Genomic DNA, 25,381 nt, shown 5'->3' with positions numbered 1-25,381 from the left:
GGTGGTTGAGTCTCCCCCCCTGTCTCCACCCTCCCCCGGTGGCGCTGCAACCCATCCCTCTGAACCCCCCCCCTCCTTGGGGCCTGAGGTCACTTCGGGTGCAGGGGACTCCCTGGAGGACCTTGCTAAGGTGTGTAGTGCCATCCTGGCCTCCGCCTTTGGCCATGACACACCCCCTGTGGTTGAGTCCTCCATCCCTGCACCCACAACGCCGCCCCTTTGCCCTGATGTCCCTGCGGTGCCTGTTGCTTCCCCCCCCCCTGATGCCCTCACCAGTATGGAAGACGATGGCATTTGACTGTGCAGGCAAGGTAGGGGACACACATCCCACTGTGTCCCCCATGCAGCTGGGAATAATTGACTGCCCTATGGCCTTTGTTGACTTTGAACTGCCGTTGATCCACGGACATTGTGCTCATGCTGATTAAAGCTTTATTTTTTTTTTCATTATCACACTCCTGCTATGGTGGTATTGGTGTTGGTGGGGCTGCTACATTGTTTTGGGTGGTGTTTAAGGCTTTGGGTGTGTGGGATTTGTAGTAGTGTTCTGCTCTTTGGGGCCACCCTAGGATCTGTGTGCCATCACAAGGTGTTGGCTAACTTCCTTAGGTCATGTCAGCAGTTACTGCATGGTTCAATTGTCCCAGGGTGTATTCCTTCCTCTGTGTACCCAGTTTCTTCCCTGCAGGGTGTTCCCAATGTTTAGCGCAGAGCTGTGTCTACATGAGCTGTGTGTGTGACGGAGCCCTTCTACTTTGGCCATGCATGCATGGCCATGTCTCCACCTGCAACAATCGTGGCATCCTTGGTGATCACTGTACTTGTGTGTGGAGTCAGTTGACATGAGTTCATGGGGACATGTTCCCTTGTAGGCAGTATGGATGTGGGTAATTGTGGCATCACACACATGTGTTACACCCCTCCTGGGTGTGGACACTGCTGGGAGGACTCTGCACACACCCCTCCTGTGTCTGGCCACTGCTGGGAGGACTCTGCACACACCCCTCCTGTCTCAGGGCACTGCTGGGAGGACTCTGCACACACCCCTCCTGTCTCAGGGCACTGCTGGGAGGACTCTGCACCCACCCCTCCTGTCTCAGGGCACTGCTGGGAGTGTTAGGCACACACCCCTCCTGTCTCAGGGCACTGCTGGGAGTGTTAGGCACCCACCCCTCCTGTGTCAGGGCACTGCTGGGAGGACTCTGCACCCACCCCTCCTGTCTCTGGGCACTGCTGGGAGGACTCACCACCCACCCCTCCTGTCTCAGGGCACTGCTGGGAGGTCTCTGCACCCACCCCTCCTGTGTCAGGGCACTGCTGGGAGGACTCTGCACCCACCCCTCCTGTCTCAGGGCACTGCTGGGAGGACTCCACACCCACCCCTCCTGTCTCAGGGCACTGCTGGGAGGACTCTGCACACACCCCTCCTGTCTCTGGGCACTGCTGGGAGTGATGGGCACCCACCCCTCCTGTCTCTGGGCACTGCTGGGAGTGATGGGCACCCACCCCTCCTGTCTCAGGGCACTGCTGGGTGGAGTCTGCACACACACCTCCGATTTCTGGATATGTGCGCTTGGCACATACACGGTGGGGTTACGCACACTGCATTAGAGGTGAGGGTACGAGTCTACTGACACTGGTGTGGTGGGGGTACGCTCCGTACGTCCGCGGGTGGGGGTACGGGTCGTACTTACACTGTTGGGCTGGGGGTACGCTCCGTGCGTCCGCGGGTGGGGGTACGGGTCGTACTTACACTGTTGGGCTGGGGGTACGCTCCGTGCGTCCGCGGGTGGGGGTACGGGTCGTACTTACACTGTTGGGCTGGGGGTACGCTCCGTGCGTCCGCGGGTGGGGGTACGGGTCGTACTTACACTGTTGGGCTGGGGGTACGCTCCGTACGTCCGCGGGTGGGGGTACGGGTCGTACTTACACTGTTGGGCTGGGGGTACGCTCCGTGCGTCCGCGGGTGGGGGTACGGGTCGTACTTACACTGTTGGGCTGGGGGTACGCTCCGTGCGTCCGCGGGTGGGGGTACGGGTCGTACTTACACTGTTGGGCTGGGGGTACGCTCCGTGCGTCCGCGGGTGGGGGTACGGGTCGTACTTACACTGTTGGGCTGGGGGTACGCTCCGTACGTCCGCGGGTGGGGGTACGGGTCGTACTTACACTGTTGGGCTGGGGGTACGCTCCGTACGTCCGCGGGTGGGGGTACGGGTCGTACTTACACTGTTGGGCTGGGGGTACGCTCCGTACGTCCGCGGGTGGGGGTACGGGTCGTACTTACACTGTTGGGCTGGGGGTACGCTCCGTACGTCCGCGGGTGGGGGTACGGGTCGTACTTACACTGTTGGGCTGGGGGTACGCTCCGTGCGTCCGCGGGTGGGGGTACGGGTCGTACTTACACTGTTGGGCTGGGGGTACGCTCCGTGCGTCCGCGGGTGGGGGTACGGGTCGTATTTACACTTTTGTGCTGTGGGTACGCTCCGTACGTCCGCGGGTGGGGGTACGGGTCGTACTTACACTGTTGGGCTGGGGGTACGCTCCGTGCGTCCGCGGGTGGGGGTACGGGTCGTACTTACACTGTTGGGCTGGGGGTACGCTCCGTACGTCCGCGGGTGGGGGTACGGGTCGTACTTACACTGTTGGGCTGGGGGTACGCTCCGTGCGTCCGCGGGTGGGGGTACGGGTCGTACTTACACTGTTGGGCTGGGGGTACGCTCCGTACGTCCGCGGGTGGGGGTACGGGTCGTACTTGCACTGTTGGGCTGGGGGGTACGCTCCTTGCATACGGGGTGGGGGTAGGGTCCGTACATATCCGTCCCCATGCTATGTGATGTTTGTGCGGCCCGTACCCAGGCCTTTGCCACGTGGGTGCGATCCGTCCCGCCATTGTTGGGGTGACGTGTGTGGGCGTGGTCCGACTCGTACCCACGCTCTTCAGGCGTGGGTACGGGACGTACCTGTCTGGTTGTGTTGCCGGTTCGCGTGGTGACGGACTTCCGTTGTGGCGGTCGCTGGCTTATCAGGACACGCCCCCACCCCCTCGTGGTGACCAGGGCATGGGAGTCAGGTATGTCCAGGCCATGTGTAGTGTGTCACTCATGTGGTTGTTTTGTGGCCTGCCCTGGTCGTGCCACCCCCACCCCACCCCACTTTCCCCCCTCCCTTAGTTATTCTGACCTTCTGCGGCGTCTGCGTCGTAACCTGTAGAGGAGGTGTACTGCTATGAGGGCAGGGATGACTCGTAGGTTCGGGTCCATGTCTGTCCGTCGCGTACTGGTACTCCTTGCTCGCGTCGTCCTGTCGCGTACGGGTCCTCCTTGATCGCGTCGTCCTGTCGCGTACGGGTCCTCCTTGGTGGCGTCGTCCTGTGTGTCCGTCACGTACTGGTCCTCCTTGTTCGCGTCGCCGTCTGTCCGTCGCGTACTGGTGGTCCTTGTTCGCGTCGTCCTGATTTCCCGGCAGTTTTTGGCTGCCGCAAAATATTCACCGTGCGGGGTGACGTCGGTGCGAATCGTGATTCCTGGGTCGTGAATGGCTGGCTGCGTGCGTCCCGACGTCAGGTCGGCGCTTTCCCGGATCGCATTGGTAGGTGTTTTTTGTTCGGTCGGTCTTTTTTACGATTCGTACGGTAATGGTGTACCCGTGCGAATCGTAATTCCATGTTTGTATATTTTGACGACCGGGTACGCGTCGGACGGAGAATATGCTCCGTCCGACGGTTCGTACCCGGTTTTTGCCGGATCGTGATCGGCACCTTAGTGTTTGAAAGTATTTTCGGGGGTCTACCTCTGATACTGCTCGCTGTAGCTGGAATCCTGATTATCGTCTACCTGCTGCGCAATGGACGGACCATCCGCCAGCGAGATTGTGAAGGATCTCCTGGAAAGACATTACCGTGAGCGCATGGTACAGCATCTCGGTGCACCTCGTCTACCAGAACTAAGTGCTTCTTGGTTCTTATCCTTCGGACCAGTCTTTGAGGACTGCATCGTACCTGTCTTCCGATGCCTGTTCTGCGGAGGCGAATGCGAGTTGCACAACTGTCTGACATCTCTGACGCAGCCGCCAGCGGACTTAGACTCCAGGCTGGAACCCTTGTGGTCCCATGCAGGACTCTGTCCCCAGCGTATTCCCATCTTGACGCATGCTTTCCTTGAGGAACCGCAGGTGCCTTTCACGACTGAATTACATTTCAGCTCCAGCATTGACACCGAGGTATCGAATTCAGCACCGGAAGCCTAGACACCAGCTGTTGGCAATGAGGAATTACATCTATGCACACTTGACGTGCTATGCGAGGTATTGCAATGTTTGTCCCCTGCTGTAACAGACAACAATAATATTATGTCTCCTAGCCAGGACATTTAATCTGAATCTGGCTCACCATGTGCTGGGAATGAATATGGGACTTTTTCTTTCCCTTTATATTTCTACAATAACTTTTTCAAAATTGACACTTTCTATCGCAAAGCATGGCCTTCTAAGTACACTTGCAGTAATTCAACTTTTGTGATCGAACTCGGTTAGAACTGTGATTTGCGGAACTTTACGACAAAGTCAATTCTTGCCAAAGAACATTTTTGTTGAGTTTTTAAAAAATGTTTTAGAAACATTTTAAATGACTGCTTAATAATTTTAAACACTGACACTGTTAAGAAAAATGTGCATCTCAGAATGTGTATTATTATTGTCAAGTATAAGGTGCAGTGGGTGTTATATTTCATATCAGTGCCCTAATATAGGTCCAGGGAACATTGTACACTTTCCCTACATCAGCTCCCGTTATTTCATATGAACGAGCCTTATAAGGACATAACTCCAAATAAGGACAGAATGCCTTATAGGGACATCACGCCTTTTAAGGACTGTAGCCTTTTATCGACTAAACCTTTCACCTAGTTCCATGCCAAGGGTGGGTTTTTCCCAATCGATATTGCTAAGACGCCATCCTTAGCACATATGAATAATTGATGAGTACACTCTCCGGGAGGTATACTTCACCTCTTTCATGGACGCACAAGATTTAATCCCCAACGTCATCCTCATGCTGAACTTTGGGTAACACACGTACATAGACTGTATAAATACAGCACCTCTTGCTATCAGAAGGCAGGAGGGACCCGAGACTTCAAGGCCGACACACTGACCAGAGCCGCTGCAGCTCCGGCATGACATCGCTCCAGCTGACAGTGGTCTAACTATCCCTTGCGGGGTGTCCAGCTCAAGTCCGGGACAAAGTCCCACATGCTCACTATCCATGTATGGGGGATCGACTCAATCCTAGAGGGATTCTTGGCTATTAGATTCTAGACTATTAGGTTTTTAGGCTCAGTAGCTCTTTCACACCTACTTACATGCTAGGTACACTGAGGTACATCTAGTCAGGCATCTTAGGAGTACGCAATTTATTTTTATAAATGCATTTCATATTAATATATATGTTCTTGACTATTGCAAAATGGTAGAACAATACTCTTCCTTTTTATTCACTGTAGTGCTGGTTCTATATCTCTGCCACTGTGTTACAGTTGTAACAGCGCACTTATTCTACATGAGAAGAACTACGGTACAATAAATTCTTATTGTAAAATCGCTTGACTGTTTCTTCTCTGTATCTCTCGGAGAGCAAACCAAGCATGCACGAGTGACTGGGTTAAAAGTAGTATATTGTTTCCACGAGTCTGAGGTTATTGTGTTCTGAGGTTGACAATAACTAATCTCTCTGCTAACAGGAGATTCTAGTGGCACTGCGAGCTAGCTAATGCAAACCATAGGCTAACATATGCGGCGAGGATGCACGGAGTCAGACAGCCACCAGACCCACGGTATATGTTATCCATAAACAGCATAGGTCCTGCATCACAGGGTACTATTAGGACTACACTATAGTATCCACCCCTATGATTAGGGACTGCTGATAGTGGTAGGTATCCACCCCCTATGATTAGGGACTGCTGGTAGTTGTAGATATCCACCCCCTATGGGTGGGCCTGCTAGTAGTGGTAGGTATCCACCCCTATGAGTAGGGACTGCTGGTAGTTATGGATATCCACCCCCTATGAGTAGGGACTGATGGTAGTTGTAGATATCCACCCCTATGGTTGGGACTGCTGGTAGTGGTAGGTATCCACTCTGTATGGGTAGGGATTGCTGGTAGTTGTAGATATCCACCCCTATGGGTGTGACTGCTGGTAATGGTAGGTATCCACCCCCTATGGGTAGGGACTGCTGGTAGTGGTAGGTATCCATCCCCTATGGGTGGGGCTACTGGTAGTTGTAGATATCTACCCCCTATGGGTAGGGACTTCTGGTAGTGGTAGGTATCCACCCCCTATGAGTGGGGACTGCTGGTAGTGGTAGGTATCCACCCCCTATGAGTAGGGACTGCTGGTGTAGATAGACATCCAGCCCTATGGCTTGGGCAATGCTGGTGGAGAGGGATATCCACCCCCTATGTTTGTGTTGCATTTTGCTGGTTCGTGACGTTTGTTTGTGTGGTGGGTGTCTGTCTTACCTTCTGCGATGTACGCGTCTGTTCCTGTGGTTGATCCGGTCATAATTGTACAGTACAGGGATGACCTGCACGATCGGATTCATGGTTGGTGCATCTCGTAGGCGTGGTTCGTTGGGTCGTTTTGTCGGCTCTTGAGAGTTGGTCCGTCTCGTAGCCGTAGATCGTGTTGTAGTGGGAATCGGCCCTGAAATACTGTTCTTCCAGATGCCGAGACATGCTGGAGGTGGGGACGCGTTTGGCGCGTAGGAAGTACGCATCATACTTGCCATCCCGGAAACTACTGTTGTTTTGACTCCGTGAGACTTGTTTCAGCTTTTACGGATCCGGCTCGTATGGGAACTGTGGCTGGAATGGGAGCGTACGGCTTGTTTGTGTTTTGTACACATTTGCGCATCGTACTTCCTCGCCCGGATGGTCTGGCTGCCGGAACGTGTCATTCGGAAGGTAAGCCTACGAGCGGCTCTTTGGGGGCATACCAAGCGGGATCGGAATCAACCCCATAGTGTACATTTTTAAAAACATACATTTTGTTAAAAAAAATCATTGTATATGTTTTTTGTAATATTTGCATAATTCCTAATAAATAATTATATATTTTGTATAATATTATTTAAATTGTATCTATAAATATTATTATAAAGTTAAAAAAGTGTTTTGTAAAAGAAAAATATTTTTTAACCTTCATACAGCAATACAATTTATTTTCATACATTGGTAAGTTAACATAATTTGTTTTAATGTGTAATAATAAATATTCTTTGTGTTCTAATATTTACTATTATAATTTAACAATTTTAAACAACATAGAAAAAACATTTTGCACATTAGTAAAATTAGTATTTTTTAAACTTTTTTTGTATTACATTTCTAATGTACATTGAGTTTAATGTAGAAAAGTATTTTTATTATTTCAATTAACAGCCATTTTTTAAACTTAGTTCTTTTTTGTAGGCTATCATTTCTGAGAGGAGAAGTTCGCAGTTGGAAGCTGCGTCGCATCGGTTAAGGTAAGTTTAATTTAATTGCTTTTAGGCTTAATTTAGGAGTAGGGCGAAGGTAGTTAGGTAGTATACCACGAAACGGATGAAAGTCCCTGGTGGATGATGGCGCTCACCCTTATTAGTACTTTACTAGGACTAAAGTATCTTATAGGTGCTCAAGGGAAGAAGGGTCATCCACCCTTCCCAATTCGTGATTCATACAGATCACACTCAATACTAAATCGAAGCCCGAGCACACCTAGTTATATCACACACTACTCTGTTATCAGCAAAACCAGTACAATATCACATTATTGGGCATTAGATTGTCTTTTCTCTTTATTTTCTCTTTCGTTGGTCCAGCCAACACGTGTTTCGTCGCCCGGGAGTGCCCGCGACTTCCTCAGGGCTGGAAAATAAATACAAAATTTCCTTGTAACATATACAGCTCTAAACAGTAGCTGATACTATGTGATACAAGTGGAGCCAATAAAGATTACACCATGAACGTGATAAATAAGTGAACAGCATTCCAATGTAGTGAGTAACATAAGGTTGAGATCAATGAGAAAATAGACCCACGTTGCTGAACAAAAGTGTGTATATAATTCGGAGATCCATGTCAAATTCAAAATAAGACTAATAAAGTTGTGAAACCAATCAATACATGCACCACAATAAGTGATGGTGATAAGAAATATAATTGTCTGGATAAACAACATGACACGTACCAATCGAAGAAATAGAATCAGGACAAAATCTAAGATAGTAAGGAAATAATGGATCAGTATGTGGCCACACAACCAGTCCCGATTACCACATTGAACCAAAGTGAGAATAAGCTACCTTGGGACCAGTAGAAAATCCGTCCTGGCCACTAGTTCAGGAATTATGGTGAATAAATTTCAAAACTTATGTAATGAATCTGAAAAAAAAGTATATTATAAGAACAGTTTCCAACCAAAATGAAATAAAAGCAACCAAAATCACATTGATACAAAATCATTAGTCATTACTATGCATCACAAGGCTAGAATCACAATGTCGTAACCTGTCCTCCTTCACAGAGTGATCAGGAATCTAAGTGTATACAAATCGAATAGCGTACCCATATGAAATCTGTCATGGATGTATTCACATCCTCTGCTAGGGGATAACATCTACCTATAATTGTATGCCCGCATGGAAAGGACCAACCGCTCCATAATTCACATATAAATAGCATGTGATAACCAAATACAGTTACAATCATGTCTGAAGAAAACTTACATGCTGTCGATATCACGACTTCCGTATCCAATACCTAAAATCTAATGTGAATATAACATTACTTTAGTATGTATACACTGACGACCTAAAAATATCAATTTATCCCACATGAAGTCCATGAGGGAAAGCCGCCTAGCTGGATGACGGTGACGTGAGTTGAGGTCTGACTCGCGGTCCCAGTAACGACACGGAGTAACCTAACCCGGAAATGCAAACCAATAAATCCTGTTCAAAACCAGAAGGTATGCAACTCTAACCCTCAGTTCGAGTACTAATGTGAAGCTAACATGGCGGCCATATTGGACGGACTATCGTCCATAAGCATAGAAGCATGTCTTTAAAAAAACCTAATGTTCATAATGGCTCTGAGTAAAAAGCCGAAGTAGCATTTACGCAATCTAAAGAATATTTAACTATATTAATACAAAGTATATATCACTTAATGTGTCACAATGGATGAGAATTGATCCAGCGGCGGCCAAAAGGGTAAATGATATCAAAGCGAAACTAAATAAATCATTAGAGTAAATGCGTATCACTCAATAAAGAATACGAAGTCGTGTGACAAATCCCTCTGTTGGAGACTGATCATCTATGTGGCATAAAGTGCTGAGTATGAGAATGAAAAATAATGGCATAAAGAACGCTCTGTTTCAGCAACGTGATCTATTATAAACTGAAATCAGCCGTGATTAGCACATGTAAATCAACTATGCATTATTCATATCACAATCCGATATAGGATGTAGTTGGTATACACAGAAAACGGTAACAATCAGTCGGGCATATAATAATAACTCAAAGTAATAATGCTGTCAGAATAAGAGGATTACGTACATCGTAGTCTGAATATGTGTGACATATGATTATATAAACAGATAGCACAGGAAATACATCATGCCAGGTCATATGTTGTCTGGTGGATAAAAATCAAGTGAAATATCAATACAGATCAATACCGGTCAATAATCTGAGAATACCACTTTATAAACGACCAGCTAATGTCTAGTATATAATGCACATTGTCTCAGGTCACCTCACACCCCCAGAAAATAATGTAGCTCATGATCTAAATTAAGACCATACTCAACCGCTCTCATTTTCATGATCCGGATTGCCTCTCTACGTCTTAATTGTAGTTCTCTATTCCCACCCCTGGGGTCAATCTCGACCTTTTCGATACCACAAAGGGTAAATGTTTTGTATGTGCCCTGTGAATTACATTCATTAATGTGCACTGCAGTGGGATATCTCGTGTCCTTATATCTGATAGCTCGACCATGTTCACTGATTCGTTCTTTCAAAGGTCGAATAGTGCTACCTATATAGAATTTGTTGAATTTACATTTGAGCATATACACAACAAATTTCCTATTGCAGTTGATCATTTGTCTAATCGTGAAACTTGTGCCTGTAGGGTTGGTGAATTCTTTCTTCTTATCCATGGCCTTATCACAAACCCTACAGCTACCACACTTAAAAAAACCCATGCAACTTCGGGATAACCAGTTGTTCAAGAGTTTACGTCTCGGATAACTGGGACTTAGCAGTGATCTGATAGTATGGCCTCTCCTATAAGAGATCAATGGAACAACTGCTATTTGTTCCTCTAGATGTTTGTCCGCTCTTAATATGTGCCAGTGACTTTTCATACTATTCCTAAATTCCCCAGAAATCTCATTGTAATCTGTCACCATTCTAACTACTTGGGATCGTTTGGTTCTGACTGGAGTATCTTTAAGTGTTTCTGCTCTGTTAGTTTTTGAAATCCTGGTTTCAGCTTTATTGATAGTACGTGTATCATATCCTCTAGCAATAAAGCGTTTTTTCATGTCACCCACACAGGTTTTAAAATTAGCATCATCACTGCAGTTTCTTCTGGCTCTTACTAATTCCCCATACGGAATAGATTCTTTTTGGTGTTTAGGATGTGCACTATCCGCATGTAGTAGTGCATTACACAAGGTGGGCTTGCGATGTAGTCTACTATGAATACGATTATTTTCAATGAATAGGACTACATCCAAGAACTCTATTTCTTTGTCACTGTAATTGAATGTGAATCGTATTCCCATGTCATTAGAATTCAAAAAGTCACAAAACAGCTTGAGATTATCCATTGTACCTGCCCAAATCAAGATGCAATCATCAATATATCTTCCCCAATAAATGATGGAGTTACACCATGTTGTCCCTTTTGGGCCCCAGATCCACTCCTCCTCAAACCAACCCATAAAAAGATTGGCATACGAAGGAGAGAACCTGGAGCCCATCGCAACTCCTTGAGTCTGTCTGTACCATTGTTGTTCGAATACAAAAACATTGTTGTTAAGAATAAGCGAAATCATGGTCAGTAACATTTCAACATGTTCCCATTGTTTAGCTGGTCTAGTGTTTAGAAATTTCTCTGTAGCTTTAAGTCCAAGATCTTGTCTGATAAATGTGTACAGAGATGTCACATCTAATGTTGCCAGGATCATGCCCTCTTCCCAAACCACATCTGTCAAAATACCTAAGATGTGCTTGGTGTCTCGTATAAAGGAAGGAAGATTTTTCACTAAAGGTTGTAGAAATAAATCCACATAATGTGATGGATTCTCAGTCGGACCACCTATGCTCGAAATGATGGGTCTACCTGGTGGATATTTTTGATTCTTATGTACTTTTGGTAAAGTGTAAATGCAAGGGAACCTGGGTCTGTCAACTTTCAGATATAAATATTCATCTTGATCAATAAGTCCCTTGTTGCGCCATTCAATTAGAAGAGTATTAATTCTAATCGTAAGTGATTGAATAGGGTTCTCCTTAAGTTTAGTATAGCAGATGGGGTCATCTAATTGAGATTAGATCTCCTGAGTGTAATCTCTGGTGTTCACGATCACAATATTGCCCCTAATGATGTCTTTCCTGAGTTAACTACTATACAGGATATCAGGGATGCGGAATTACTTTTATCATTGACTGATGATGATCGTGATCACATGTGTATTGAGGAACTGCTTATGGATCATGATATTGTAACAGATTTTTATCTATTCAGTGGACTTAAACGCAAATCTGGATGGACACCGACACTAGCTAGTGATAACAACATAGATGTCTTTTATAAACTAGTAACCACAGATCTTAACAAACTGTTGGAACCCAAAAAGAACTGGAAGCATCAATATAGGGATAATCTTACAATAAATGAACGACAGGCTTTACAGGAACTTTCACAAATGACAAATATTACCATCAGGGAAGCAGATAAGGGGGGCAATATTGTGATCATGAACACCAGGGATTACAATCAGGAGATCCAATCTCAATTAGATGACCCCATCTTCTATACTAAACTTAAGGAGAACCCTATTCAATCACTTACGATTAGAATTAATACTCTTCTAATTGAATGGCGCAACAAGGGACTTATTGATCAAGATGACTATTTATATCTGAAAGTTGACAGACCCAGGTTCCCTTGCATTTACACTTTACCAAAAGTACATAAGAATCAAAAATTTCCACCAGGTAGACCCATTATTTCGAGCATAGGTGGTCCGACTGAGAATCTATCACATTATGTGGATTTATTTCTACAACCTTTAGTGAAAAATCTTCCTTCCTTTATACGAGACACCAAGCACATCTTAGGTATTTTGACAGATGTGGTTTGGGAAGAGGGCATGATCCTGGCAACATTAGATGTGACATCTCTGTTCACATGTATCAGACAAGATCTTGGACTTAAAGCTACAGAGAAATTTCTAAACACTAGACCAGCTAAACAATGGGAGCATGTTGAAATGTTACTGACCATGATTTCGCTTATTCTTAACAACAATGTTTTTGTATTCGTACAACAATGGTACAGACAGACTCAAGGAGTTGCGATGGGCTCCAGGTTCTCTCCTTCGTATGCCAATCTTTTTATGGGTTGGTTTGAGGAGGAGTGGATCTGGGGCCCAAAAGGGACAACATGGTGTAACTCCATTATTTATTGGGGAAGATATATTGATGATTGCATCTTGATTTGGGCAGGTACAATGGATAATCTCAAGCTGTTTTGTGACTTTTTGAATTCTAATGACATGGGAATACGATTCACATTCAATTACAGTGACAAAGAAATAGAGTTCTTGGATGTAGTCCTATTCATAGAAAATAATCGTATTCATAGTAGACTACATCGCAAGCCCACCTCGTGTAATGCACTACTACATGCGGATAGTGCACATCCTAAACACCAAAAAGAATCTATTCCGTATGGGGAATTAGTAAGAGCCAGAAGAAACTGCAGTGATGATGCTAATTTTAAAACCTGTGTGGGTGACATGAAAAAACACTTTATTGCTAGAGGATATGATACACGTACTATCAATAAAGCTGAAACCAGGATTTAAAAAACTAACAGAGCAGAAACACTTAAAGATACTCCAGTCAGAACCAAATGATCCCAAGTAGTTTGAATGGTGACAGATTACAATGAGATTTCTGGGGAACTTAGGAATAGTATAAAACGTCACTGGCACATATTAAGAACGGACAAACATCTAGAGGAACAAATAGCAGATGTTCCATTGATCCCTTATAGGAGAGGCCATACTATCAGATCACTACTAAGTCCCAGTTATCTGAGACGTAAACCCTTGAACAACTGGTTATCCCGAAGTTGCATGGTTTTTTTTTAAGTGTGGTAGCTGTAGGGTTTGTGATAAGGCCATGGATAAGAAGAAAGAATTCACCAACCCTACAGGCACAAGTTTCACGATTAGACAAATGATCAACTGCAATAGCAAATTTGTTGTGTATATGCTGAAATGTAAATGCAACAAATTCTATATAGGTAGCACTATTCGACCTTTGAAAGAACGAATCAGTGAACATGGTCGAGCTATCAGATATAAGGACATGAGATATCCCACTGCAGTGCACATTAATGAATGTAATTCACAGGGCACATACAAAACATTTACCTTTTGTGGTATCGAAAAGGTCGAGATTGACCCCAGGGGTGGGAATAGAGAACTACAATTAAGACGTAGAGAGGCAATCTGGATCATGAAAATGAGAGCGGTTGAGCATGGTCTTAATTTAGATCATGAGCTACATTATTTTCTGGGGGTTTGAGGTGACCTGAGACAATGTGCATTATATACTAGACATTAGCTGGTCGTTTATAAAGTGGTATTCTCAGATTATTGACCGGTATTGATCTGTATTGATATTTCACTTGATTTTTATCCACCAGACAACATATGACCTGGCATGATGTATTTCCTGTGCTATCTGTTTATATAATCATATGTCACACATATTCAGACTATGATGTACGTAATCCTCTTATTCTGACAGCATTATTACTTTGAGTTATTATTATATGCCCGACTGATTGTTACCGTTTTCTGTGTATACCAACTACATCCTATATCAGATTGTGATATGAATAATGCATAGTTGATTTACATGTGCTAATCACGGATGATTTCAGTTTATAATAGATCACGTTGCTGAAACAGAGCGTTCTTTATGCCATTATTCTTCATTCTCATACTCAGCACTTTATGCCACATAGATGATCAGTCTCCAACAGAGGGATGTGTCACACGACTTCGTATTCTTTATTGAGTGATGCGCATTTACTCTAATGATTTATTTAGTTTTGCTTTGATATCATTTACCCTTTTGGCCGCTGGATCAATTCTAATCCATTGTGACATATTAAGTGATATATACTTTGTATTAATATAGTTATATATTCTTTAGATTGCGTAAATGCTACTTCGGCTTTTTACTCAGAGCCATCATGGACATTAGGTATTTTTAAAGACATGCTTCTATGCTTATGGACGATAGTCCGTCCAATATGGCCGCCATGTTAGCTTCACATTAGTACTCGAACTGAGGGTTAGCGTTGCATATCTTCTGGTTGTGAACCGGATTTATTGGTTCGCATTTCCGGGTTAGGTTACTCCGTGTCGTTACTAGGACCGCGAGTCAGACGTCAACTCACGTCACCGTCATCCAGGTAGACGGCTTTCGGTCACAGACTTCATGTGGTATACATTGATATTTTTAGGTCGTCAGTGTATACATACTAAAGTAATGTTATATTCACATTAGATTTTAGGTATTGGATACGGAAGTCGCGATATCGACAGCATGTAAGTTTTCTTCAGACATGATTGTAATTGTATTTGGTTATCACATGCTATTTTTATGTGAATTATGGAGCGGTTGGTCCTTTCCATGCGGGCATACAATTATAGGTAGATGTTATCCCCTAGCAGAGGATGTGAATACATCCATGACAGATTTCATATGGGTACGCTACTCGATTTGTGTACACTTAGATTCCTCATCACTCTGTGAAGGAGGACAGGTTAGGACATTGTGGTTCTAGCCTTGTGATGCATAGTAAGGACTAATGATTTTGTATCAATGTGATTTTGGTTGCTTTTTTTTCATTTTGGTTGGAAACTGTTCTTATAATATACTTTTTTTTCAGATTCATTACATACGTTTTGAAATGTATTCACCATAATTCCTGAACTAGTGGCCAGGACGGATTTTCTACTGGTCCCAAGGTAGCTTATTCTCACTTTGGTTCAATGTGGTAATCGGGACTGGTTGTGTGGCCACATACTGATCCATTATTTCCTTACTATCTTAGATTTTGTCCTTATTCTATTTCTTCGATTGATACGTGTCACGTTGTTTATCCAGACTCTTATATTTCTCATTACCATCACTTATTGTGGTGCATGTAGGGATTGGTTTCACAACTTTATTAGTCTTATTTTGAATTTGACATTGATCTCCGAATTGTATACACACTTTTTTTCAGCAATGTGGGTCTATTTTCTTATTGGTCTCAACTTCAATTGTACCTTATGTTACTCACTACATTGGAATGCTGTTCACTTATTTATCACGTTCATGGTGTAATATTTGCTGCATTTCCAATTAATTTTGTCACCTGTCTGTTTTTCTTGGGTGTAGACATATCCCATATAGCATAATACAAGTTTTCCTTTCTGGGAAGTAATGAATTTTGCACCTTCAGTCATTCTGATGTTTGAAATGCTAGGTGAAATGTATAGAAACAATATTAAATGTATTGTAATTGTGTTTATTGTAATACAGATTACTATACAAAATTATACTTACATGCTTGAATATGTTGAACTTTTTTTGACGATGAGATGTTTCTGTTGGTGCTTGGCTTCAGTGTTTCTTTTTCATCATCATCAAACAAAAGTTATTTTGGCCTGTAAGGCCATAAAAGCACGGATAAAAATACAATGCATTACAAACATAATAACAATAACCATTGCTCTGCGTGAGGCACCAAATAGCACATTGTTGGCATAGACTTACAATCATGTTACATAACCTAGTCATGTATCCCACTGACCAACCTCCAGATACCCGAAGCTAACCTAAGAATGTGCGAGTCGTAAAGTGGAAGTGCAATATATATGCAGCATGATAGCTTTTGCATTGTTCAAACAATTGGGTTTAATAAAGTGCGTGTGCGCGATCAACAACGTGACCATTGCAGAGGACCTGCAACACTCGACTCTGAAAAAGAATTCGATAAAATCAATGTGCAATACTTAGGCAGCTTAATCTCAGTTACATTGTTACAGAAATCAAGGAGAGTTGAGTACTTAAACTATGCCTGGGCAAAGAAGAGACCATTAAACTAAACATGTAATACTCAATCTTCCCCAGAGCCTTGCTCTGAGGACCTGAGATAAACCTGAAGGTTTTGGTTTCAATAAAGTGCATGTGCAAAACATCAGCAGCTTGGAGATTTTTGCATTAATCTTAAACCGTGCTCTATAAAATGCATATGAACTAGCTAAACAACATAAAGGCCTTTGCAATAGTCTCATACCAGCGTTTCTATTGCAATCAAGGTGGCCCTCACCTAGCAACATTTGACACTGGCTATAAAGAAGACTATAAAAACAATTTATACATCACATTATCGTTAAGAAGAATCGTTAAAAGGTCATAAAATAATTTCATTCAGATTTAAAAGTGGCAAAAGGGAAACAATAATCAGGACCCAGTTTGAGAAATCTAAAACGATGAATTGGCCAGAGTTAGGAATCTGTCTTTAAAATGGCCCTGCGTGTGCACCACATAGATAATAAAGAACGTGATACGGAGTACATAATGGGTATGTGGGTGTCATATTTCAATAACCTAAAAACCTCACTACAGTGTCTGGATCCCAAGTTTCTACATAGCTGAAGAAGCCATTGGATCCTCGCCCTCTTGTATCCTTGGCAGAAGAATATTACATGATAGGCTGTCTCCTCAGAATTATTACAGGCTGGGCCACCCAAAGAAGGTGAGTCCACCAACTTACTGGAGAAAGCACGCAACGGACGCACCCCATATCTGAACTGCAGATATAACTTCTTAGCCAGGAACGGCTGAATGTCATCCCGGACTGGTTCTAGTCTATATTGATCTTTTATTTCTAGAAACTCTAGGGTAAGTCAGCCAGCTGAGGGGCTCCCCTGTATCTGTGCTCGTTTGTGCTCCACATAAATCTCCATCAGGCCCTTCCTAGAAGTTACGGGGCAGGTTCCATCTGCATTAGTCCACAAGTTGCCCCAACCCATGGCAACACAGGTATTCCTAATGTGTGCCAACCATGGTAATTTGCCCGAGCCTTGTAGACTCAGAACTTCACTCAGCTCGTCCCTGTATGTGGCCAATTCTGGGGTGCTCCACAGAGTGACTTCAACTGCGATTGGTCTAATCCCCAGGTCCATTCTGAGAGGTGTGAGTGGAGAGCAGGGGTTAGACCCTTACTCAATCCCCCGTTGTCTGTGCCAACTTTAGACTAGCTTTCTGAATTTGGGCACCCCAGACCAATTTTTCGGTGAGCGTGATCCCAAGGTACTAAAAAATGGACACCCTCTCTAAGGTACTCCCATCTAGACAGGGATTTGTCCGGGTACTTTTGCTTGCGTTAAATACCATGGACTTAGTTGTCTGCAAGTTGATCTCCAGACCCCAGTTCCTACAAAAAACACTAAAGATGTTAAGGGCCCTCTGGATTCCCATGGGTGATTTAGAAAGGAGGAGGGTGTCGTCCGTAAACATCATCGCAGGAATTTTGAGATTCGCTAGCTTGGGGTCATTAATGTCCTTCCCTGCTATCAGCGACTCAACTAAGCAGTTGATAAAAAGGCAAAAAAGGGTCGGGCCAGTACACAGCCGTGACGTACACCTCTTTCTACAGGCTGGGGAGCTGTAAGTTTGCCATTTTTACCATACCTAATTTGGGCAAAGTTAGCTTCATGTAAACGTTTCATCTTATGGCAGAGATATGGTGGTACACTCATAGCCAGTAGGCGTGCCCATAGTTTTCCCCTCGGGACCAGATCAAATGCAGATTTTAGGTCCACAAAAATTAGGTAGAGGCTGCCACCCTCTATACAAACAGATTTCCAATATAATAATTGTAGCCTAAAAATGAGATTGATTGTAGAGATCTTTGCTCTGAACCTGGCTTGGGGGGGGCTAAGGACTTTGTGCTCATCCATCCAACTCTGGAGTCGTCCCAGGAGTACACGGCCGAATATTTTTTGGCTTACATCAGTGAGACTGATAGGGCGATAATTTGCAGGGAGGAACGGAGAGCCCTTTTTAAAAATTGGTATAATTCCGCCCCCGCCAAGGTGATAGGAATCGCCATACCCCTGCAGGATGGCATTGAACAAAGACCACAGATAGGGGGCCCAGATAGCAGGTTCAGAGCGAAAGAGGTCTCCAGGGATCTTGTCAAGCCCTGGAGCCTTGGATGGTTTAATCCTGCTCACTGTGTCAGCAATCTCTTTGAGGGAGATCGGGGGGGGGGCGGCTGGAGAGGTTTTTTTGGGGGGCGTGTGTGTGTTGCCCACAAGCCCATCCTCATCCTCCACCCTTAGGTATAAGGATTCGATATGTGCCTTCCATACATTCTCCCCAATATTGGGTTCTATGGCCAATTTGCCTTCTTGGGTTCCCATATTAACCACATTCCAGAACGACCTCATGTCATGATAATTTAGGGCACTTCTCAGGGTATCCCATTTTTGGCACTCCCAACTTCTTTTTGCTTCCATAATGACATTTTTGTGGGCTGCCCTTTTCTCTCTGATTAACACCTTGTGTCTATTTTTAATTGCAGCGATAAGGTCTACCTTAGCCACACTACAACTATTATTGTACCATGGGTGACGAGGTCTTCTAGTCCCCCTTGATCTTTTATTAGGGCTAAAGATGTTAGCCATAGTGGATAATAGATCTTGATGATTATTAAAGATTTTGGAAAGGGAGTTAGGGATACCGTCGTTCAAGGTGAATTGTTTCACGGCCAAAAGAAATGGAATGATTGTTTGGTATAAGGAAGCCAACTTTTCTTGAGATTGGCAAAAGTCACCCCAGCGAACTTTCCTCCTACCATTGGTCAATTTTTTACCTGTGGTCAGGTGATGTTAGTGCTTCAGATACATTCTTAACACAGGGTGAAATTACCTCTATGATAAGTGTGTTGTGGTCACTATCATAACAGGGCATGATTTTAAAGTCTAATACCCTGTGCCAAGATTTTGTATCTACCATAATGTAATCTATATTAGAGGCTTGTCCTAATTTGTTAAAGGTGTTGTTCCCCGGTGTATCGGATTTTGTGCGACCGTTACATGCTCTTAATGAGAGGTTCAGTGTGAGGGTGTTCATCTGTAACACCATTGGGGTCCATGCCCTTGTTGGCATAATATTGGGCTCTGGAATGGATTACCTGTACCCAGGCCTTTCAATGGTTCTAACTGGCAGTTGAAATCCCCGCCTGTGATTACCCAAATGTTGTCAGTGATTGTTAGTGGAAGGGCAGTCAGTTGGTCAAGAGTCGGTGATTCTTGGCCATAGCAGACCAGGCGTGAGTAAACATTTATCAGAGCAATTCTGACCTTCGTAGAGAAGGTCAGAAAAATACAAAGGATGTCACGTGATGATGTCTCTATCTGCTTCACAGCACAACCCACATGCACACCAACCCATGTACACAGGCCCCCAGATGGCCTTCCCCTACACACACTAGTATGTGTTATGCTAAATGATGCGTAGCCCAATCTGTATATGTCCACCCTAACCTAGGTTTCCTGGAACATGCAGATCTCGTATTGCTCTATAAATGACCCCCACTCTGGGTTATCCAATTTGGAGGTGAGTCCTGCTATGTTCCAGGAGAGGAGCTGCAACCTGGGAGGGGTTGTGCAAATTTCTGGATTAAGGGACTGAGCACCATAATTCGCTGTGTGTGCTTGGGGGAGTGGGTTGATCACCTCCAACTCCACCGTCCGTGGGCCGTTGCTAACATCAAGGTGGCCAGCTGTGTTGGCTGGGGAATTTGCAGTCGCCCACGGTTGATGTTTAGGTGCCTGTGTGCTCTCTAAGGGTAGTTCACGCATAAGTTGGATGGTAAGGGCCCTCTTCTGTCCTCCACTTTCAACTCCTTTCTCTCCACCCACCTGCACCGTGACCTCTTTCCCTTTCTGCTTTGAGATCCTACACCACTGTATGAACTCCCCCTGTTGAATTGAGCCCCCCAAGGACTCCAATTGAGAATCAGATCTCCCATATGGGTGCCCCGTATGTGCAAGTTAATTCACAGATTCTAAAGGATCGAATCTATTAGAAAGTGGTAGGTTATAGAGTAATGAACTGGGTTGGCCCTGTCCCTGAGTAGTATAATGCTTAGTCTGGTTCCACGCCCCCCTCTCATAGCCATCTCGCCTTCTATTAAGTGGATTGAGCTCTGGGGGATAAGAAGACCCAGTGGGAATGACCCTGTGGCCCCATCCTCCTTTCGATGGTTCCAATCTAGGAGAGCTTCTTACAACCATTGGGGTCCTAAAATTAATTACAAAGCAGCCTCCAGCCCACCCATCCCACCACCCTGCGCGTCATGAGAATTTCATCTGCGTCCTTGCAAGAAAATTGCTGATGCTTAGCCAGCCAGAATATGCATTTGTTTTTTGATGCAGAATGAGATTCCCTAAAACCCTCATTTAGCTCTGGAATACCTGTTAGAATTATTACGTAGGGTGTTGAGGCCGTGGGGAGATTGATGGATTGCAAGACTGACCTTACTTCATTGCTATCTTCCCGTGGGCAGACTTCGCACCACCCCTGTGACTAATCCCCTGTCAGGGAAAGTTTGCTGGTGACCTTGCTAGATGGGGCCCAAACTTGCTCCCTGCCTCTACCCCTTGAGTTGTTTTCCCCTGGCAGTGATTACTATCTTCAATTCTTAACCTAGCTGGGCCACTCAAACCTTTGCTTGTACCCTCCTAGTTAGTATGGTTTTGTATCGAGTTAGGGGTTGTGTTGATTGTCATTATGGATTCCAACCTGGTAATGGAAGGGGCTGCCTATTGTTTCGGATAGTTTTCAGACTCACTCCCCCTTAAGATTGCCTCTGTTTTACCAACCCAAGCCTCAACTAAGGATGCAAGCTTGTCTACCCGCTCCAGCAAATTGTTAAGTTCGTCCTTTACAATGAACCTAACTTGGGCCTATATGTCCACCACCAGATTATGCACCCAAGCTGGCTGCTCCATGCCTACTTGCGATGAGGCCCCTGTCCCAACCACCCCAGAGTCAGCAATCGCCAAATGTTCTACAGGACGCTTCTTGCGTTTGGACCCCGTGTTTGCAGCTGGTTTAAGTTTTCCTTTTCTAGCAAGACCAGGGTTAGACCCTTCCGTGTTCTGCTCGGCACTGGGTGGCTCACGATCCATTGCATGTGTCCTTGGGTGGGGTGTAGGAGAATCTGGAACCAAAGTTGATGGTGAGCTTGGGGCATCCTGGTTAATAAGGGGTAAGGCTAGATCCGGGGTCAGCGATAAGCGCCTTTCAGTCAGCTCAATTTCCATGGCCACTGCTCCTAATGCCCTCTGGAGCATTCTGTCAATTGAAGTTTGCTGGAAGGGCGTTGCAGTTTTTGGGGTTTGTATTTGTTTTTCCCCCATGCAGGTACGCTTTTCCATATTTGCAAGTGGTACGTTGGAACAAACCAGGTCTCCCTGAGAGCTTTTGGCCACGATCAGCTCACTCTCTTGACCCTGCTTTAAGTGACTACCCAAAACAAGAGGGGATTTAGAGAGGGAGAAAAGTCAGGAGTGAGCAAGGTTGTGGGTGACCCCGAAAAAACGTGAGCAGCCTATGAATACTTTGACATCAATAGGGCACAACAGAGTGTAAATTCACTGACCTTAGCTCCTGTTTTAACTCCTGTTTTAAATTAAAGCTTGAAGTCCAAAGATCTGCAAAACTAGCCTTCGAGGGGTGGCCCAGGACAGCCTTCCCCGGGCTCTGATGGGCGCAGACACGGTTCCGGGCATGAAGTATGCACGTAGGCGCCTCCTGGCGTGTTGATTGCTGGGGGCTGGAGTCCCCTCGTATCACTCGGCAGCAGAGAGTGGTGGTAAGTGAGGGCTTCTGCGCTGCAGGATCCCCATGCTGCTAAATACGCCTCTGGGCGCAAAGTATGCACATAGGCGCTTTCTGGCACGTTGATTGCTGGGGGCTGGAGTACCCCGGTGTCACCCGGCAGCAGAGAGGGGTGGTAAGTGAGGGCTCTTTTTATTTTCTGCAGAAAAAAAATATTAATTTTAATACATTTGTTTAACAACATTTTCTGTATTTTGGGGTTTGTGTGATTAGTGGGCACTTTGGGTTGGGATTTTTTGTTGCTATATTAATTTAATTGTAATTTACACTTAGGAGCTCATTAGGATGGTGGGCAGAGGCACATCCGCAGTGCTGGCTGTGGCGGAAAATGTCCTTTTCCGCACTCCAGCAGTGGTCCTCGCGTCCGCCATATTACAATGGGCAAACATAGCCCATTTTCCGTCCGCTGTGGAGTTACGTGAACCGCCAGAAATCTGCGCCCGCCACCACGGCGGAGGGAGCCAATAGAGACCCACCGCTGTGCGGAATGTTGTCCCGTCCACTGTACAAATCACAATGCTGCAAACAGCCCGTCACACCACAGCGGAGAATTCACCCACCCGGAGACAGCGGAAGCACTACTGCAGAGAGTGAAACCAGACTCCCTGTCCTGACCGCTATGGATCCAGGTCTTTAAGCCTTTCCGCTGCTGTACCTTATTCACTACCAGCAAATAATACATCGCCACGGACAACGCTGCAGTACGCAAATACACAACTCTGCACACAACCACAACACACAACTCCTGTGCTGTCCACATCAGACACTCTGGTGGGGACAGGAACATATCCCCCAGTGTACCCACACATGTCCTATCTGTCAGAAACTCACCCCTCCGCATCCAGGTCACCCATCAACCGCAAAATCACTGCAATGCCCCGGTCACTTCACCACAGAGGTGAAGACGTGGGAAAACCTGCGCACAATGTAGTAGGCAGGGCCTGCGCCAGGCATGGGCAGTCTGCCAAGATTCTCACGGCTCCACCTTCACCCTTCCCACACTACGCTTCCCACACCCATTTGGGAACATGCTTTGTGCTCCTCCTGTGCCCCCCCTGCACAATTAATCCACTAGGTGTAGCTTGACCTTGCACCTCACACATCAAAGGAAAAGGGAGATTGACTGGGAAGGTGGGAGTGAAGAGGAACACCCTGCACAGGAGCTCAGGGGCTGGACAACCCTCCTCCTCACACCAACCTATGATTACAAAATGAAGACTCACACTGCATATGAACATCCACTGAACTGTTCACACTGCCTGTCAAGTCACTCACAAATACCCAACACTGACAACCAGCCACATACTCATACCATAGGTCAGCAGCAATGGAGGACAATAAATGGGCCCGCCAAAAGTGAAGTGGACAGTGCTGGAAAACCATGGAGCAAGCCACATAGCATCTGTATATCACATGCAAGAGAAGGAACATATCACAGCACGCTCAGGCCATCAAATCAGACATGGGTGGCACACTGAGTGAAATTAAACCAAAGTAACCTCTGTGTAACAACTCTGGGTGACATCAAGGCATGCCATGCATAGGCACAGGAATGATACGAAGTGTCTGAAGTCATACAGTGACCAGCCACACATCGGTGTCAACTTACTTGACATGTGCATGTCATCAGCACAACACACATGGCTCATTGTCACACTCCCTGACTGTCAAACACAAGTAGGACCTTCACACACACCCCTCCTCTACCCACCTCATACCTGTAACACCCAACACCTGTGAGAAACACACATAATGGTGTAAATGATGTCCTGTGAGTTCAATGACAACCATTCACACTCCTTGTGGTGCATCCACAAACATCACACTCACACTCTGCCAGAACCAATGCTGCAACAAAAAAAATAGCCAAACACAAAGCTCACAAACAACATCCACAGAAGTCCAACAAGCCCAGACATGTGCAGCCAAACAGTGGAAAGGCAATGTGACCCTAGACAGAACAGGAGTACACAACATTGTCACTCAGTGCCAATGCACAGACACCATACCCCAACACAAACAAGAATTGCATCATCAAAAAACAATCATGAACACTAACTGGGATCAATGTACAATCAGCTAACACAGACACATACACCACACCACTTATCAAGTGAACATGGTGTCATAGTGTACCACAAGGATGCACATGCACAATCCTGACAAGTGACAGGCCCAAAATAGGAGGACAAACAACCAATGTACACTCAAAACAAGCTCAGGAACAAGAATGCACTTTGCTGCATGTGACAGACATACAAGTAATGCACACTAAAATTGCAACACACATCTGAATGTATCACACAGCAACAACTACTCACACTCAATGTCATGCCAATAGAACACCACACACACATAGCATCTGTCAGTAGAAAGAGCCAAAACAGGCCAAACACTGCATACATCCACAACAAAAACACAACAGATGCACATACCAATCCATCACATTGCAAACTCAGCTGGACATCAGGGAGATGCACACCAGGCAAGTACAAGGCAACATACACTGACAGCACTGCATGCACACCAAGCAGTGTGTGCACACCAACCAAACCAGTAGCACACATATCTGAGTGCCACACCATGAACTCCCACAACACAAAAATTCACAGCACACAGAGAACATCACACTCAGGAAGGGTAGCAGTACCTCAGCAAACACACATACAGCTCACCCCTCACCCACAGATGCACAACTCAGGGAAACCCAGGTGCAAAACACATGACTAGAGGACTGTGCTGCTCAAACATATGCACTGCACATGAGCAACCATGACAGCAAACCAGTAGAAGAAAATAACACATAACTAATTGGGAAACTGTCCTTAGTGGCACATTGGTCCTGTACATAGATCAGCCTCACACAGCATAGTGTCACACTATGAAGTGGTGGGGATGCTCACACACTGGCAAGCCATGGGGTGGAAGACATGAGATTGAAGTGGTGTGTACTTCAGTAGTGGACAGGTGAGGAGTGTACAGTACACAAACACATAGAGGAGTTACTCACAATGTGTAGGCATCAGAAGCGCATATAGGGGATGGCATGACTCCACATACCATACTGGAGCCAAAAATGGGTCAAGTGACAGCAATACATGAGAAAACT

This window comes from Triturus cristatus, chromosome 1_1, assembly GCF_964204655.1.
Source record: "Triturus cristatus chromosome 1_1, aTriCri1.1, whole genome shotgun sequence".
Taxonomy (NCBI): Eukaryota; Metazoa; Chordata; class Amphibia; order Caudata; family Salamandridae; genus Triturus; species Triturus cristatus.
The sequence above is the reverse complement of the archived record's forward strand: the minus strand, read 5'-3'. Positions refer to the sequence as shown.